The following is a 17,042-nucleotide window of genomic DNA, read 5'->3' on the forward strand; positions in this document are numbered from 1 at the left end:
CTCATAACCGCTCAACTACATGGAAACTGAACAACCTGCTCCTGAATGACTACTGGGTACATAATGAAATGAAGGCAGAAATAAAGATGTCCTTTGAAACCAACGAGAACAAAGACACAACACACCAGAATCTCTGGGACACATTCAAAGCAGTGTGTAGAGGGAAATTTATAGCACTAAATGCCCACAAGAGAAAGCAGGAAAGATCTAAAATTGACACCCTAACATCACAATTAAAAGAACTAGAGAAGCAAGAGCAAACACATTCAAAAGCTAGAAGAAGGCAAGAAGTAACTAAGATCAGAGCAGAACTGAGGGAAATAGAGACACAAAAAAACCCTTCAAAAAAATCAATGAATCCAGGAGCTGGTTTTTTGAAAAGATCAACAAAATTGATAGACCGCTAGCAAGATTAATAAAGAAGAAAAGAGAGAAGAATCAAATAGATGCAATAAAAAATGATAAAGGAGATATCACCACCGATCCCACAGAAATACAAACTACCGTCAGAGAATACTATAAACACCTCTACACAAATAAACTAGAAAATCTAGAAGAAATGGATAAATTCCTCGAAACATACACCCTCCCAAGACTAAACCAGGAAGAAGGTGAATCTCTGAATAGACCAATAACAGGCTCTGAAATTGAGGCAATAATTAATAGCTTACCAACCAAAAAACTCCAGGACCAGACGGATTCACTGCCGAATTCTACCAGAGGTACAAGGAGGAGTTGAGTTGACTTTTGTATGTGCTGAGACATAGTTATTCAGTTTCATTTTTCTCCATATGACAATTCAATTTTCCCAGCATCAGTTTTTGATATGGATGTCCTATTCTCAGTGTATGTTCTTGGTGAATTTATCAAAGATCAATTGAGTTTAAATATTTGGCTTTATTTCTGGGGTTCATATTCTGTACTGTTCTCTATGTGTCTATTTTTATAGTGGTTCCATGCTGTTTTGCTTATATAGCTTTGTAGTAAAATTTGAAGTCAGGTAATCTGATGCCTCCACGTTTATTCATTTTGCTTGAGATACATTGACTATAAAGTCTCTTTTTAGGCTTTATATAAATTTTAAAATGGTACCTTTTAATTTTCTTTAAAAAATGGTGTTTTGATGGAGATTATATTAAATTAGTAGATTTCTCTAGGCAGTGTGATTATTTTAATATTAATTCTTCCAATTCATGAGCATGAAATATTGTTCCATTTGTTTTTGTTATCTACAATATATCTGTTTTTTTATAGTTTTTTATTATAGAAAGCTTTTATCTTCTTGCTTACATATATTCCTAGGGTTATTTTTAGGCAATTGTAAATGGGATTGCCTTCTTGATTTTATCAGCTAGATCATTATTGGTGTATAGAAATGCTATTGATTTTTTGTATGCCAATTTTGTATCCTGGTGTATAGAAATGATATTGATTTTTTGTATGTTAATTTTGTATCCTGAGATGTTATTGGTTACTGAATTCATTTATAAAATATAGGCATGTTTCATTTTTCAGTTTTGTTTTTCTAGGTACAACATCACATCTTCAGCAAACAGGTATATTCGACTTCCTCTCTTTTCAATTTGGTTGTGTTTTTTGTATTTTTTTTCTCTTGCCTGATTGCTCTGACTAGGAATTATACTACCATGTTAAATATAAATGGTAGAAGTTGATATCCTTGTTTGGTTTGAGTTATTAAAGGAAATGTTTTCAAATTTTCCCCAGTCAGTATGATGTTGAGTGTCACCTTGTCATATGCGATCTTTATTATATTGAGTCATTTTTCTTCTCTGTGTAGAATGCTGTATTTTATTAAGTGCTTTTTATATATCTATTTTGATGATTTTTATTGTGTTTATGTGATGTATCACATGCATTGATTTACATATGTTGAATCATTCTTGCATACCTGGTTTAAGTCCATTTGATTATGGCATACTATCTTTTTCATGTGCTGCGGGACTGGATTCAGTTTGCTACCATATTGGAGGGTTTTTGTCTCTTTCTCCTTGAAGGATGTTGATATTCTGTTTTCATTATTTTTTCTTTTTTCTGATTTTGATATCAAGCTGACATTGGCCTTGTAGAATGAGTTACCAATTACTCCTTACTTCTCAATTTTTTGGAATACTTTCAAAAGAATTGGTGAAGTTCTTCATTTATTTGGTAGAATTTGGCTGTGAATCCATCTTATCCTGAGCTTTTATTTATTCAAATACTTTTTTATTACTGATTCAATCTGTACTAAATATTAGACTTTTCAGGTTTTCTGTATCTCCTTGCTTTAATCTTGGGAGGCTGAGTGTTTCCAGAAATTTGTCTGTTTCCTCTAGATTCTCTAGTTTGTGTGCCTATAGTTGTTCTCATACTCTGATAACCTTTTGTATATCTGTAGCATCAAATGTAATATCATCTTTTTCATTTCTAATTTCATCTATTTGGAGCAACTCTCTTATTTTTTAGGTTAGTCTACCTAAGAGTTTGTCATTTATGTTTATCTTTTTGAAGAAACAACTTTTTTTTTCATTGATCCCTTTAACTGTTTTTTTTGGTCTCTATTTTATTTAGTTAATTAAGCTCTGAACTTTGTTTTTTTTTTTTTTTTCTTCTGTTAATTTTGTGTTTGACCACTCTTGCTTTTCTAGTTCTTTGAGATGTGACATTAGGCTGTTAATTTGTAATCTCTGATTATTTGATGTAGGTTTTTAATGCTATAAACTTTTCTTTTAGCACTGCTTTTGCTGTATTCCACATGTTTTGGTATGCTGTGTTTTCATTTTTATTTGTTGCATTGTATTAAATTTATGGCTTTATTTCTTCATTGAGCCAATGATTGTTCAGAAGCATGATGTTTAATTTCCATGTGTTTGTATATTTTCTAAAGTTCCTTTTGATATTGATTCCCAGATTTTTCAACTGTGATCTGAGAAGATAATAGATATGATTATATGCTTTTAAATTTGTTGAGACTTATTTTGTTATCTAACGTGGTCTCTCAGCTTCATACGCTGATGTGTCGAATATACATTCTACAGTTGTTGAGCATAGTGTTATGTAAATATCTGTTAGGCTCATTTTGTCTAAAATTTAATTTGTTTAATTTTTGTTAATTTTCTTTTTCAATGTTTTCTAATGTTGTGACTGGAGTGTTGTAGTCCCCTACTTTTATTTTGTTGTCATCTATGTCCTTCTTTAGATCTAATAGTGTTTATTTTATATATCTGAGTTATCTTTTGTTGGATTCATTCATACTTAGAATTGTTATATCTCTCTGCTGAATTCGTCCCTTTATCTTTATATAATAACCTTATTTATTTATTTTTATTTATTTAGTTTTTAAAAATTTTTTTACTTAAAGTGTAGTTTATCTGAGTACAGCTACTGCTGGTCTCTTTTGGTTTCCATTTGTGTGAAACATCTTTCCCCACCCCTTTACTTTCAGTCTACATGCCTTTGTGGATAAGGTGAGTTTCTTGTAAGCAGCATATAGTTTGATGATTTTTAAGACTCCATTCCACCAATCTATTTTAAGGGACCACTTAATCAATTTATGTTCAAAGTTAATAATGATTTTTACATTTTGTTTCTGCATATTGTTAAGTGTTTTATACTTGTTTTATAAATTATATGTTTCTTTTTCTCTGTCTTTGAAGTTAAGTAGAATTCTATAGTGAATGCAATTGATTCCTTTCTATTTCTCCTTTGTGTGATTCTTTTATCTACGAGTTTTATACTTTCATGTGCTTTCACAATGGTGAATATTGATTGTCTTTTATTTCTACATTTAGAATACCTTAGAGCATTTTTTGTATAGTTGATCTTGTGATGATTAATTACTTGTGCATTTGCTTGTCTGAGAATGGCTTCATTTCTTTATTACTTATAAAGTTTAATCTTGCTTCACATAGTATTCTTGGCTGGTTGTTTGTTTCTTTCAGCACTTTGAATATGCCATCCTATTCTCTTGTGGCCTGTAAGGGCTCTGCTGAGCAGTTGTTATCAGTCTTACAGGCTTTCCTTTAGAGGTGACTGGACATGTTTCTCTTGCTGATTTCAGAACTATTTCCTTCAGTTTGTCTTTAGAAAATCTGATTATAATATTGAGACATCCTTGCGGGAGGGGGTCCCCAGAAATACTCCAAATGACCCATGCACTGGAGATGTGCACTGAGGTAGAGCCACAAAAATTCACGCTGTTTGCAGTAAGGAGGAGCCTGGCCCCTTTTCTTTCTGTGTGGAACCTGGGATTTGAACAGCCGGGTGGGAAGCACTCTACCAGGGACCCCATCTTTAGCTGAACTAAGGAAAATTCCTGCAACAGTTTTTGGCACCCAACGTGGGGCTTGATAAATGGTGAATAAAATGGGGACTCGAAACCTCTCACTGTGGCTTCTAAGCCTTTTCATCCTCAGATGTCTGAGCTTACAGGAAACTGCACCCTCACACCCGTATCACTCCAGGGGGTTGGGGGCCTTTTCATAGGCTTTTCTTTTTGGAAAAGACTGACAAACAGCAGCTCCCCTCTACCCTCCCCTCTCTACTGGGTTGGAGTTACATGATCCAAGGTGCCTGGGGCAGCTGGCTGGTTTCCAACCACACTACCAGAACCCTCTCTTCCTCTGCCAAGGGGTTTGGCTCCACTGGACAGTAGTTAAACTTTTTCCCTGTTGTAGGAACCACTTGCATAAGAACAAAAGGTTCTTTCCTAGGCATTTTTGCACTTTTCTTTTCTTCCCCTTCACTACCCCACAGCAGTTAACCTTTAAAGATTTTTTTTTCCTCTTAGAAGACATTTTTACTAGGCCAGGCCTCACAAATTTTACTGTTTATATTTCCTGTGAAATTTTGGTTGTGAAATGAAGCCTCCATTTTGTTTTACATCCTGAGGGGATAGCTTGTAACTTTGGTGGCGAGACTTTGTTTACCAATCCTGCCTTAGGGAAAGTTTAAGACTTGATACATGCTTGTTCTCCTAGCCCTGTCTCTTAACAAACCCACCTGGGGACTGGGTTTTCCCCTCCCTGTCTGTGTGTGTGATGTGTCTAATGTCTGTAAAAAGTGCACTAATTAATTTGGCCTAAAGAAAGATAAATGCTTGGATCTAATATTTTTTAAGGGAACATAAAATCTGTGGTGCCCTTCTTTTTGGGTGACTTTAATCTTTAAGAAATAAAAACTTCCCTAAAGACTCTTGGTAAAATTCAGATCAGATGCAAGATTTGCTAAGTGTTTTAAGGTAACAAACTGCTTTTTGGGTTTTGAGAACTATTTGACTTCCCGGCTTCACAACTGGTAGGGCCTGGGGACATATGAAACTAACTACAACCCTAATTAAGAAGGCAAATGTTGACTGCACTTAGGACACAATTAAAGAAACTGAACAGGTTTTACCTTAAAGTTAAAAATTGCTAGGAGATAACTAAAACTACTAAAAATAGATTTGAACAGTGAATTTTTTTTTTTTGACGGAGTCTCGCTCTGTCACTCAGGCTAGAGTGCAGTGGTGCAATCTCCACTCACTGCAAGCTCCGCCTCCCGGGTTCACGCCATTCTCCTGCCTCAGCCTCCCACGAAGCTGGGACTACAGGTGCCTGCTACCACGCCTGGCTAATTTTTTGTATTTTTAGTAGAGACGGGGTTTCACCATGTTAGCCAGGATGGTCTTGATCTCCTGACGTCAGTGATCCACCCACCTTGGCCTCTCAAAGTGCTGGGATTATAGGCATGAGCCAACACGCCTGGCTGAAATGTGTTTTTTAATAAAAGGTTATAAGAAGGCATGGAAATGTAAACTTTTGCCTAGGATTAAATAATTGTTTTGAGTTAAATTAGGAAAAAGCTGAAGGTTCAAAGAAGAGATGGAAGAATCGTGGAAATTAATCTTGCAGAAGAGGTTCTCCATGGGAACATATTGATTAATTTTTTTTTAAAAAGGTATTATATGTATTTTCTGTAAATTAAGCATTCGAATAAAAGCATAACAAGGTTTTCCTAAGGCACTAATGTGCTCTTTGGCAAAATTTGTAAAGGGTTATAAAAGGTTTATGCTTCTTTCAAATATCTGAGTCATCATTTTGGCAAAATAATTTATGGTAATCTGAAATCCTATTTTATAATATCAAGTGTTTCAAACCTCATTTAGCAGCCTTCCCAAAAGCTAACTTCAGTTTCAAAATTGTCTTTCCTGGTAGCTGGCTTTTCGAATATGTCAGATGGCCCCTGAAGTGTCCATAAAAGAGAACTAAACAGGATTAGCTGACACATTTAGGTACACAGGATGGCCAAAATGATGCTCAATCTTTTTTAGGTTATATCTTGGTAAATAATGCTGATGTATGTTCCAAAATTGTATGGGATTTCTAAAATTCTAATATCTGAGTATATGCTGTCAATCATAATTAAGGTTTTTATGTTATTTTAAACCCCAGAGGTAACTAAACTTCTTTATCAATTGTGTTTATAACTGCAACTACCCTGGACATTTTGCTATACACAGACAATTGTTGTCTTGTTTTAATTATTTTCAAAAGATGGTTTATAATAAACTATAGAACTTTAAAAGGTGCTTTCAAATACAGACTTCCAATAACATTGGAAATTGAAACATTAGAATAAAGGAAAATATACAGGACTAATGAAGAGCTGAAATGTTAAGGAATATCAAGCAAAACAAGAGTTAACTAAGTGAACTGAACTCAGGAAGCTAAAGTAAACTTTCTGACTTTTGCTTGGAATATTGCTGATTCATGTTATGTTTTTCACACTCAAGGAAACTTATTTTGAACTATTTATGGCCTTTAATAAATAAGTAACATATACTCCTGTGATCAAGATTTGGAGTATGTTTGTTTCTCTCTGCCTGTTCCTCTAGAATTTGAAAACTAACTGTGAGTATTATTATGGAAATATAGTTGTTTACATCAGTGCAATAAGAATCCATTTTTTCTTTTGCTATGGAACAGAATTGGAGAAAGTGGTTATTTTACCAAGGCTTCTACTGGAAAAATATGCTTCCTTTTAAGGAGTCAATGTCAATTTGCAGACTAAATAAAAGCCCCGTGGGGAGACTGGCATCTAACCCTTGTTTACAGTCTCTGTACAGGGAGTCTGACCTGTGGTCAGTAAAGAATGTCACTTTCTAACAGGCCCAGGAGCTCCAGTTTATTATGGGGCCTTAAGAGGAAAGGATCACCCAACTCACAGGTAACTGAGGATGCAAACCCACAGTTGGGCTTGGCTTTAAAAGGCCTTTTCTGAGATTACTTAAGGAATGAGCTTCCATCAAAGCCAATCCCAAAAGCCTATGTAGAGATAATTATTATTGCTGCACTTTCTGTAAATAATCAGACCAAGTATAAAACTAAAGTCTATTTTGCAAGCCACTCAGTCCTATGATGATTTGTGTTTTAATAAACACGACTGGAGAGAGAGAAATCACATGTCAAAATTTATCATATATTTTTCATTAAATTCTAAACTCACTAGTTGTTTTTAAGTTTTAACCTACATTTCAGACTAACCTTGCCCGTTCCTGTGAACCTACCAGCAATCTCCAGCTGGAACTCAGAAAGTACAAGAGAAATGGGTAATACAAAAATCTGGATCAATATTCTAGTTCTGAACAATTATCCTGCAAATCCTGACAGTTGATGAGAATAAACGCCATGCCCATTACTTGGAGTTTTTCTTTTTGGGAAAGTAAGACCAAGGGAGCTAATCAGAGCTAAGCCTCATGCATCCAAATCTTAGCAGGCTTAACTATAGACACCAGTTATCTGGGTGGGTCACAAGACATCTTTTCCTCTCCCATGTTGGAGAAGGACTCTTGTTCCACAGTTTCACCTTATCATTCAGCTTATGATAGGACCATGCAACCCCCTGAGGCACATTTTTTCCCAAACTCAATTCCAAGCTTCTGGTCAAAGCCCTAGGAAGGAAAACTGGATGTGAGGTATTCAGAGGCAAATGACAACAGAGGTTTAAAGGCACAGCACAGTTGACCATGGCTGATTCCTGCCAATAAGCCAACCCCAATCTTCCTGTTTCATGGATAAAGACCACATTAGTATCCACGGTATAAATGAGATCTAGGGAACTCTAAGGCTACTGACAGTAGGTAGGTAACAGACATAGGTTAGAGTGGATAATTCCTGTTCTCTAGGCCCTCCTTGCTTCATGGGTGCAAGCTGCTTTAACAACCATGGCAGCACCTGCCTAGGTCGCTTGAATTCGGGAATGCAAGGATGGAAGAAGGAAAAAAGAATGTTCTTCCTTCTCTCCCTCATACTCCCTGGGTATCTGCTTGAAAGAAAAGGAAACCAGGGATGCCCACTCCCCTCTTTCTAAATGGGTAGCCATTTATCCTCAGTTTGTATACCTTTAGAATGCATCCTGAACCCGTGGGACTCCTTTGAAAAAAATGCCTTCCTTTTTTTTTTTTTTTTTTAATTTTTTCTCCTCTGTCCTCTCTTTACTGATAGGTAATTGTGTCTGTGTACTATGTGACACTCCCATTGGATGCATCCTCCAATCTGGAAAGAGTTAATTTCCTAAACCTTAAACTGGTTGGCTTAGTATTGGGCTCAGGGGAAGGAAACCCAAACAGTCATGAAACTGGAGCCTCTGATGATGGCCCCTTCTGCTGGGAACCCTTAGATAGGCCTCCGAGGGAGATCTGACTGCCGTTTCCCCAGGACAGCGCCACCTATCAACAGGAAACAGGTAAGATCCGTCTTTGTTCTTACACTTAATCCAATGGCAGTAAGATGTACTTCTTTAGCGGGGGAATGAGACAGCCAGGTGGGAGGGGGGTCCCCAGAAATACTCCAGCTGACCTGCACACTGGAAATGCATGCTAGGGTGGAGCCACAGAAATTCACGCTATCTGCAGCAAGGAGGAGTCCTTTCTCCTCCTGTGTGAAACCTGGGATTCAAACGGCTAGGTGGGAAGCACTGTAGCAGGGACTCTGGCCTAGCAAGTGTCCCTGTTTCCCCCTTTTCTTCCTTTTCACCCAATAAAACCCTGCTTTTCTCACCCTTCAAACACCTGCAAGCATAAATTTTTGTGGCTGTGGGAGAAACAAGGACCCTGTCTTTAGCTGAACTAAGGAAAAGTCCTGCAACAATGACTTTTGGTGATGTGCTTTTTTTTGCAATGTATTGTTTCTAGAAATTGCTAGGCATCTCTGTTGGAGTATCTAAAGCTCTTGATAGATTTGGGAAGTTTTTTGAATGATTTCGTTAATAGGTTTTCTAAACTTTTTTCATAATTTCTCCCCTTTGGAATACTAATAATTCTTAAGTTTTATTACTTTATGTGGTTTCAAATTTCTTGAAAGATTTATTTAAAAATGTGTATTAAAAATATGACTGTATTATTTCAAAACACCTGTCTTCAAATTCTGCTGTTGTTTTCTTCTGCTTGGTATAGTTTATTGTCTAATCTTTCAAGTATACTTTATAATTCCTCTAAAAAATTTTTATTACCAGAATTGTTGTCTGATTTTTTTAAGACTGTATCTGTCTCTTTGATAAACTTGCCATTCATAGTACCTTGCTTTTTTATGTTTCCTTTATCTTTATGTGGATTTCTGCACAACTAGAGCAGCAGATTCTTTTTATTTTTGAATTTACTTTTGTTGAGGGGAACTTTTTCTTGACGATATTACGATAATATCGGTTGGGTAGAGCTGTCTGACTTGGCTTTTGGGTGTGTGACGCTGTATAATTCTCTGTAATTTCATTTGCTGTAAATAGCCTTAGTAGTTTCTGTGCATTCTTTGGTGTGTTAGAGTGTGGTTATCGGTAGTCGCTGTGGTAAGGTTGTGCTGGGGACTGAAATGCGTGATGGGTCCTTCCTCAGGTTCCAGTGGTAGTAGTGGTGGGATAAGTTTGTCTATCCTTGTGCCTTTGGGCAGCATATTCTGGCACCTGTGTTGACAGTTTTAAGCAGGCAGATTATTGGCCTTCTGGGTAACTTTCTTGGATGCCAATTGTAGTCATTGCTAGGAGTGTACCAGTCAGGGGAGCAGGCCCTCAACCTCCTGTGGCATCTGGGTGGGCATGGGTGATGGCAGTAGCAGTAGTCATGAGAAGCTCTTCTAGTTACCATGGATTATGCTCTTGTGCTAGCAGTTGTTGCAATGGGTATGTAGGCTTGCCTCTAGGCAACTACTTGGTGCTTGCAGGTAAAATTCAGCTTAATGGTTGTGATGGGATTTATGCCTGACTTGTGTTCCCTCGTAGAAGTGGTCAGGTGTTTCAGGTGTTAGATTAGGTTGCAGAACCCCCAGAAGCCTGGATCTTATTCTCTGACTCAGAGCAGGGACAAAGTTGGGTAGATGTAAACAAGGAAAACTTGTGCTTATACTCTTCATTAGAGGGTACATGCATTAGCTTTGATGGGAGTGGTGGGACAGTCCTCAGGCAACTTGTAAACATCAAGACTAGAAATTTGAAGAGCATGTATTTGTGTGTGTATATATATGTATGTATTTCATAAATAGTTCAATTGTGTATTAAATATATGGTTAATTTCAAAGTGAGGTGGTTTTCCTTGAGAACCACTCAGACTAACTGACCATTTCTGTTAGAAAGGAAGGCTGTTTCTTACTCTGCAAGAGAAGAAGGCTGTTATCTTACTGTCTCTTGAACAGTTTGTAATGTCACAAAAAATAGTGACAAAACAAAGACAGGTTGCACTTTTGTCTTTTTATATAGTCTAAAATATCTTAGGAGTCTTTTCTGAGCCAAGAGGAGACTGTTGGTTCTTAGATAACATATCTTTTTAAAAATCCACTTAAGAGATTTTGGAGGCACCATTAATCAGAGGACATGGGGTATACCACTAGGGCTGAAAGTTAATGGACATGTCAGAAAAGTTCACCCTGGAAGAATGAAAGCCATGCCCTGCATATGTGAAAAGCATGGTTTGCCATAAGGATAATAATCTATGTGCCTACAGTTATGTTTGGACAGCTTCCATAAACAGGACTCTGGCAGTCAGGAGAGAAATTCAAATATGATTACAATATAAGTCCTTCCTTTAATCAACTCAACACAATACTGCCTCAACCTGGAAATAACCAGAAAAGAGAGACAAAAAAATTAATTTAAAAAACAGACCATTTCCAATTATTTTACTGTCAGTGCCTGTACCAAACTGACTTCCAATCTGGGTTGAGGAGAAGCTTTGAAAAGCATCCAGAATCAATGTTTTACATTTAACTAGAACATAACATTTTTTTCAATAAGTGAAGCATTAACATTTTAAATTAAAAATGTAAGAAATTTAATTGAAATATAAAAACGGTTCTTATATTTGAACCCCAGAAGCCATTAAATCTGATGAGAGTTTTTCAAAGGTTAATTTAGAATGAGTCAATAAACATCATGGAAGGCAACAATGGGGAAAAAAGCCATTACCCATGTGTATCACAAATATAGAAAATTTTAAATTAAACTGATTACTAATGAGAATAATTTGTATTAGGTATGATGGATGGTTTTTACTTATATATGACCATGATGATCTTAAATTTATTCTAACCAACAGTACATTGAGTTGTTCTAGTTGCATATATTTTCCAACCAGAACAACTCAGTGAGGAAAATGCAAAATAAGGGTAATATTTTTTGAATACCCTTACAGTATCAGTTACTTTGCATATGCTGTATCTTAGTTCATTATTTTTAATACTTACTATAGCACTTCAATATGTGGGAGTTTTGTTTTGAAAAGAAACAATGAGAAATAACACTTACACTTCCTAAAATCATGACTAATACACAATTAGATGACCATCACAATACTCCTACCATTTCAAGGCAGGTTTTAGGACAAATGACTGACTTACCTATATAAATTTGTTTTTTCAAAGAATATATTTTCTTTTGATATTAGTGGAAAAAATTAACAGGAAGCTGGCATATTCATTAGGTGAAATAAGCGAAACAAACTCCATTGATACAAAATGGGAAAGTATTCTGTTACTTGTATATTTGGAACATACAGGTTATGATAATGTAAACTGGATGATGTGAATTATCTCACAGAGGTTAAGTTTAGGTGATTATATTAAAGTCAGTAAGTAGGAAATTGCTATAATTTGCACTAACGGGAGTGTCAAGGTCATATACAAACTCTATGTAATCCAAAAAAAGAAAAAAAATTGTATTAATAACAAAAAAATCAGTTGAAAGGGCATATAATTAAGCTAAAATTAAGTAAAATTCATAAAGTGAAGACACTATTTAAATATTAGTTCAGGAAACAGGATGAGAGATTCAAACTGAAAGAAATAATGACTAAGAGCAAATCAGTCAGGAAAGTAATGTAGCATTACAAAGTGTCCCTGACAGCAGTAGTGCTAAATACTTGAAGACTATATGAATGTTGACTGCTTTAGAAACTTGGTCAAAGTGATCATAAGACCCTAGGCAAAATAATAATGGATATGGCATCCAAGTGGCTCAGACAGTCATAGATTTGACTGGACCTATATATTACAGTCAGTCTAAAAGGGTGAAGGGGAAAATATGCACAAGACTAAAGGGAAGGTGGGATGTGCTAAGCATAGAAATAAGCTGTGCTGCTGAAATAATGCTGAAAATAGTATATTGTACTTTCAGAAAAAAAAATATAGTAGAATACTAAAGTAGAAAGACTCTACTATAACTAAGAGACCATTTGACATAAAATTATGTATTTGTTAATATATATCCAATTTGTGAAAAACAAGGTACTGTAATAATAAAATATTGAAAATATTATCTAAGCATACTTGATATACTTTTAAAACTATTGAGAACAATTCATAACTTTGGGTTTTTAAAGAAGCAATCAACTGAATAAGACCTAAAACTAAATCTCATTATAGTGGAAAAATAATGTAAGTTCTAATGCTGCTTTCTATAAAGAGTACAGAGAGGAAACATGGTATAAGTGTATAAGTTCACTTTTAGAATACATTTAACATTTGTTACTAGACAGAAACATGATTCTAAACATTTAGCTAAAAACAACAATAAACATTAAATACATTAGAAACCAGAATATTAGTATTTTATATATGTGTGTGTGTGTGTGTGTGTGTTTGTGTCTGTGTTTGTGTGTTGTGTATGTGTGTGAATGACAGAGGCTTTTTTCTAGTAGTTCCTCCCAAAAAATCTGTCTGTAAAAAATCTTGGTCAAAATATGCAGAAATGTACAATTGGAAATATGTCTCTGGCTGTGTTTAAACTTTGTAATGAAGATGCACAATTGAAAGAGATTCTTTGTCACTGGCCTGTCTGGAACAACTATGCCCAGAGAATGTAGAAATAGCTATGAGGATAATCGACCTGTATGCTAACCCTACCTCAGAAACCAATTCCCACTGACCTTGTTCAAGTTACTTAACTGTTCTTAAGCTTTCCCATCTGAAGCAATAAAGACTTTATCTAGTGGTGAGTTGTGGGTATTGATTAGCAAATGTTCTGAGAGTTCTGTGCAGATGGAAGAAACAGGACATAAAGGATAAATGAAAATTTTATAGACAAGGAGGCTTCAGTTAAGGCTTTCAATGATCATATACACGTTCATCTCACTATTAAAAATAAATAAATTGGGCCGGGTGTGGTGGCTAACGTCTGTAATCCCAGCAATTTGGGAGGCCAAGGCAGGTGGATCACCTGAGATCGGGAGTTTGAGACCAGCCTGACCACCAATATGGAGAAACCCCGTCTCTACTAAAAGTACAAAAATAGCTGGGCTTGGTGGTGCATACCTGTAATCCCAGCTACTTGGGAGGCTGAGGCAGAATTGATTGAACCTGGGAGGTAGAGATTGTGGTGAGCCAAGATTGAGCCATTGCACTCCAGCCTGGGCAACAATAGCAAAACTTTGTCTCAAAAAAATAAAAAATAAAAATAAATAAAATAAATAAGTTGGAAAGGTGACATTTTAAAAACACATGAAGATTCAAGTTTTAAAGATTATAGTTATTAAAAGACAATCTATAATATATTGGTTGCCTATATTATTTTATTACAATTACTCAAAATAAATAACTGACACATATATACCAGCAAAAATTCTCATAGGATGGAACTAAATAAAATTTTCTATATACGAATATGCATTTAAAAAGTAAAAACTGCTCAAATTGTGTTTTAAATCCATGAATTACTATGTGCAAGATAAATTCCTGAGTCTTAATAAAATTTAATATTATCTGTGTGATGATAACCATAAAAGGCAAATTTTAGTGCAATTTTGGTATAGTATAAATTATTTATCAATATCTAATTTGAAATATATAAACTACAAACTGTGAGACTCTTCAAAATAAATATTTGTTATAAAACCATATAGAATAATTTGTAGGCATATTAATTCAGCCAACTAGTTTGCTTATATGTAACAATCATTTTTACTAGCTGTATTAGTCTGTTCTCATGCTGCTAATAAAGACATACCTCAAACTGGGTAATTTATTTAAAATAAAAAAAGATGTTGAATGGACTCACAGCTCCATGTAGCTGGGAAGACCTCACAATCATGACAGAAAGCAAAGAAGGAGAAAAGTCACACCTTACATGGCAGTAGGCAAGAGAGAGAACATGTGGAAGGGAACTCCCCTTTATAAAACCATCAGATATTGTGAGACTTATCACTATCAAGAGAACAGCACAAAAAAGACACATGCCCATGATTCAGTTTCCTCCCACTGTATCTCTCCCATGACACATGGAAATTATGGGAGCTACAGTTTGAGATTTGGGTGGAGATACAAAGCTTAACCATATCATTCCAATCCTGGCCACTCCCAAATCTCATGTCCTCACATTTCAAAACTAATCATGCCTTCCAAACAGTCCCCAAAGTCTTAACTAATTTCAGCATTAACTGAAAAGTCCACAGTACAAAGTATCAATTGAGACAAGGCAAGTTACTTCCCCTCTGAGCCTGTAAAATCAAAAGCAAGTTAGTTACTTCCTAGATACAATGGGGGGTACAGGCATTCCTAGATACAATAGGAGGTACATCCATTCCAATTGAGATAAATCGTCCAAAACAAAAGGGTTACAGCCACATGCAAGTCTGAAATCTAATAGAGTAGTCATTAGGCCTTAAAGTTCCAAAGTGATATCCTTTGACTTCATGTCTTACATCCAGGTCATGCTGATGAAAAAGGTAGGTTCCTATGGCCTTGGAAAGCTGCACCCCTGAGGCACTGCAGGGTATAGCCACCCCTCCTGGCTGCTTTCATGAGCTGGCTTTGAGTGTCTTTGGCTTTTCTAGTTTCATGGTGCAAGCTGCTATTGAATGTACCATTCTGGGGGATGGTGGACAGTAGCCCTCTTCTCACAACACCAGTAGGCAGTACCCAATGAGGACTCTGTGTAGAGGCTCCAGCTTCAGAATTCCCTACCACAATGTTCTAGCAGAGGTTCTGCATGAGGGCCCCATCCCTGAAGCAAACTTCTGCCTGGACATCCAGGCATTTCCCTACATCTACTGATATCTAGGTGGAGGTTCCCAAACCTCAATTCTTTACTTATGTGCACCAACAGGATCAACACCACGTGGAAGTTGCCAAGACTTGGGGCTTGTAACCTCTGGAGCCATGGCCATGGCTGTACCTTGGCCCCTTTTAGCCACAGCTGGAGCAGCTGGGATGCAGGGCACTAAGTCCTTAGGCTGCACACAGAACAGGGGCCCTTGGCTAGGCCCACAAAATGATTTTTTCTTCTGAGGCCCCAGGCTTGTGATGGGAGAAGCTGCCATGAAGTCTTTGACATGCCCTGGAGATGTTTTCCCCATTATCTTGGTGATTAACATTGGGCTTCTTATTACTTATATAAATTTCTGCAGCAGGCTTAAATTTATTCACAGAAAATGGGTTTTTCTTTTCTACTGCATTGTCAGGCTGCAAGTTTTCCCAATTTTTATGCTCTGCTCCCTCTTGAACATCTTACCGCTTAGAAATTTCTTCCCCGAGGTACCCTAAATTATCTCTCTCAAGTTCAAAGTTCAACAGATCTCTAGGGCAGGGACAAAATGTCATCACTTTCTTTGTATAGTGAGTGACCTTACTCCAGTTTCTAACAAATTCCTCATCTCCATCTGAGACCACCACAGCCTGGACCTTATTGTCTATATCACTATCAACATTTTTGTCAAAGCCATTCAACAAATCTCTAGGACGTTCCAAACTTTCCTGCATTTTCCTGTCTTCTTCTGAGTCCTCCAAACTGTTACAATCTCTGGCTGTTACCCAGTTCCAAAACTGCTTCCACATTTTTGGGAATCTTTACAGCAGCACCCCACCACCTAATACTAATTTAATGTATTAGTCTGTTCACACACTGCTAATAAATTAGTCTCATGCTGCTGAGACTGGGTAATTTACAAAGAAAAAGAGGTTTCATTTTCTCACAGTTCTGCCTGCGTGGGGAGGCCTCACAATCATGGTGAAAGGCAAAGGAGGAGCAATGTCATGTTGTACATGGCCAGAATCAAGAGAAAGAGTGTGTTCAAGGGAACTCCCCTTTATAAAACCATCAGATCTTGTGAGACTTAATCACTGTCATGAGTGTAGCATGGGAAAGACCCATCTCATTATTCAATTACTTCTCATTGGGTCTCTCTCACAACATGTGGGAATTATGAGAGCTACAATTTGAGATATGGGTGGAGACACAGCCAAACTGTACCGCTAGCTCTATAAAAAGCAAGAAATGTATAAATCAAGTTATAAATGTATAAATTTTATTATAAACTTTAATGTATTGTATCCCATTAATGGTAGATGAAACAAAACTAATGAATTTTTTAGGATTAAAAAATAATCTCAGAGCCATTAGTTTGACATTTTTTCCTTTCCCCAGCCTTCTTCTGAATATCACTTTCAGCCTGAAGACCATAAAAATGGCTTTAAGCTGGACATGGGGCACTTACCTCTATCCCAGCACTTTGGAAGGTCAAAGCAGGAGGATGTCTTGAGCTCAGAAGTTATAGATGAGCCTGGGCAAAATAGTGGGATTTCATCTCTACAAAA

At 36.4% G+C, this 17,042-nt stretch overlaps 1 long non-coding RNA gene across 1 annotated transcript in view; it reads left to right on the plus strand.

The window, feature by feature from the left end:
• LOC107970832 (uncharacterized) overlaps positions 1-17,042 on the plus strand; it is a 54,835-nt gene that overhangs the window by 16,230 nt on the left and 21,563 nt on the right. Inside the window, exon 4 of the long non-coding RNA XR_001713767.3 lies at positions 8,481-8,721. This is a non-coding gene — a long non-coding RNA (uncharacterized LOC107970832). The remainder of the gene's footprint in view (positions 1-8,480; positions 8,722-17,042) is intronic.

The sequence above is a fragment of the Pan troglodytes genome, chromosome 2 (assembly GCF_028858775.2).
Source record: "Pan troglodytes isolate AG18354 chromosome 2, NHGRI_mPanTro3-v2.0_pri, whole genome shotgun sequence".
Lineage (NCBI taxonomy): Eukaryota > Metazoa > Chordata > Mammalia > Primates > Hominidae > Pan > Pan troglodytes.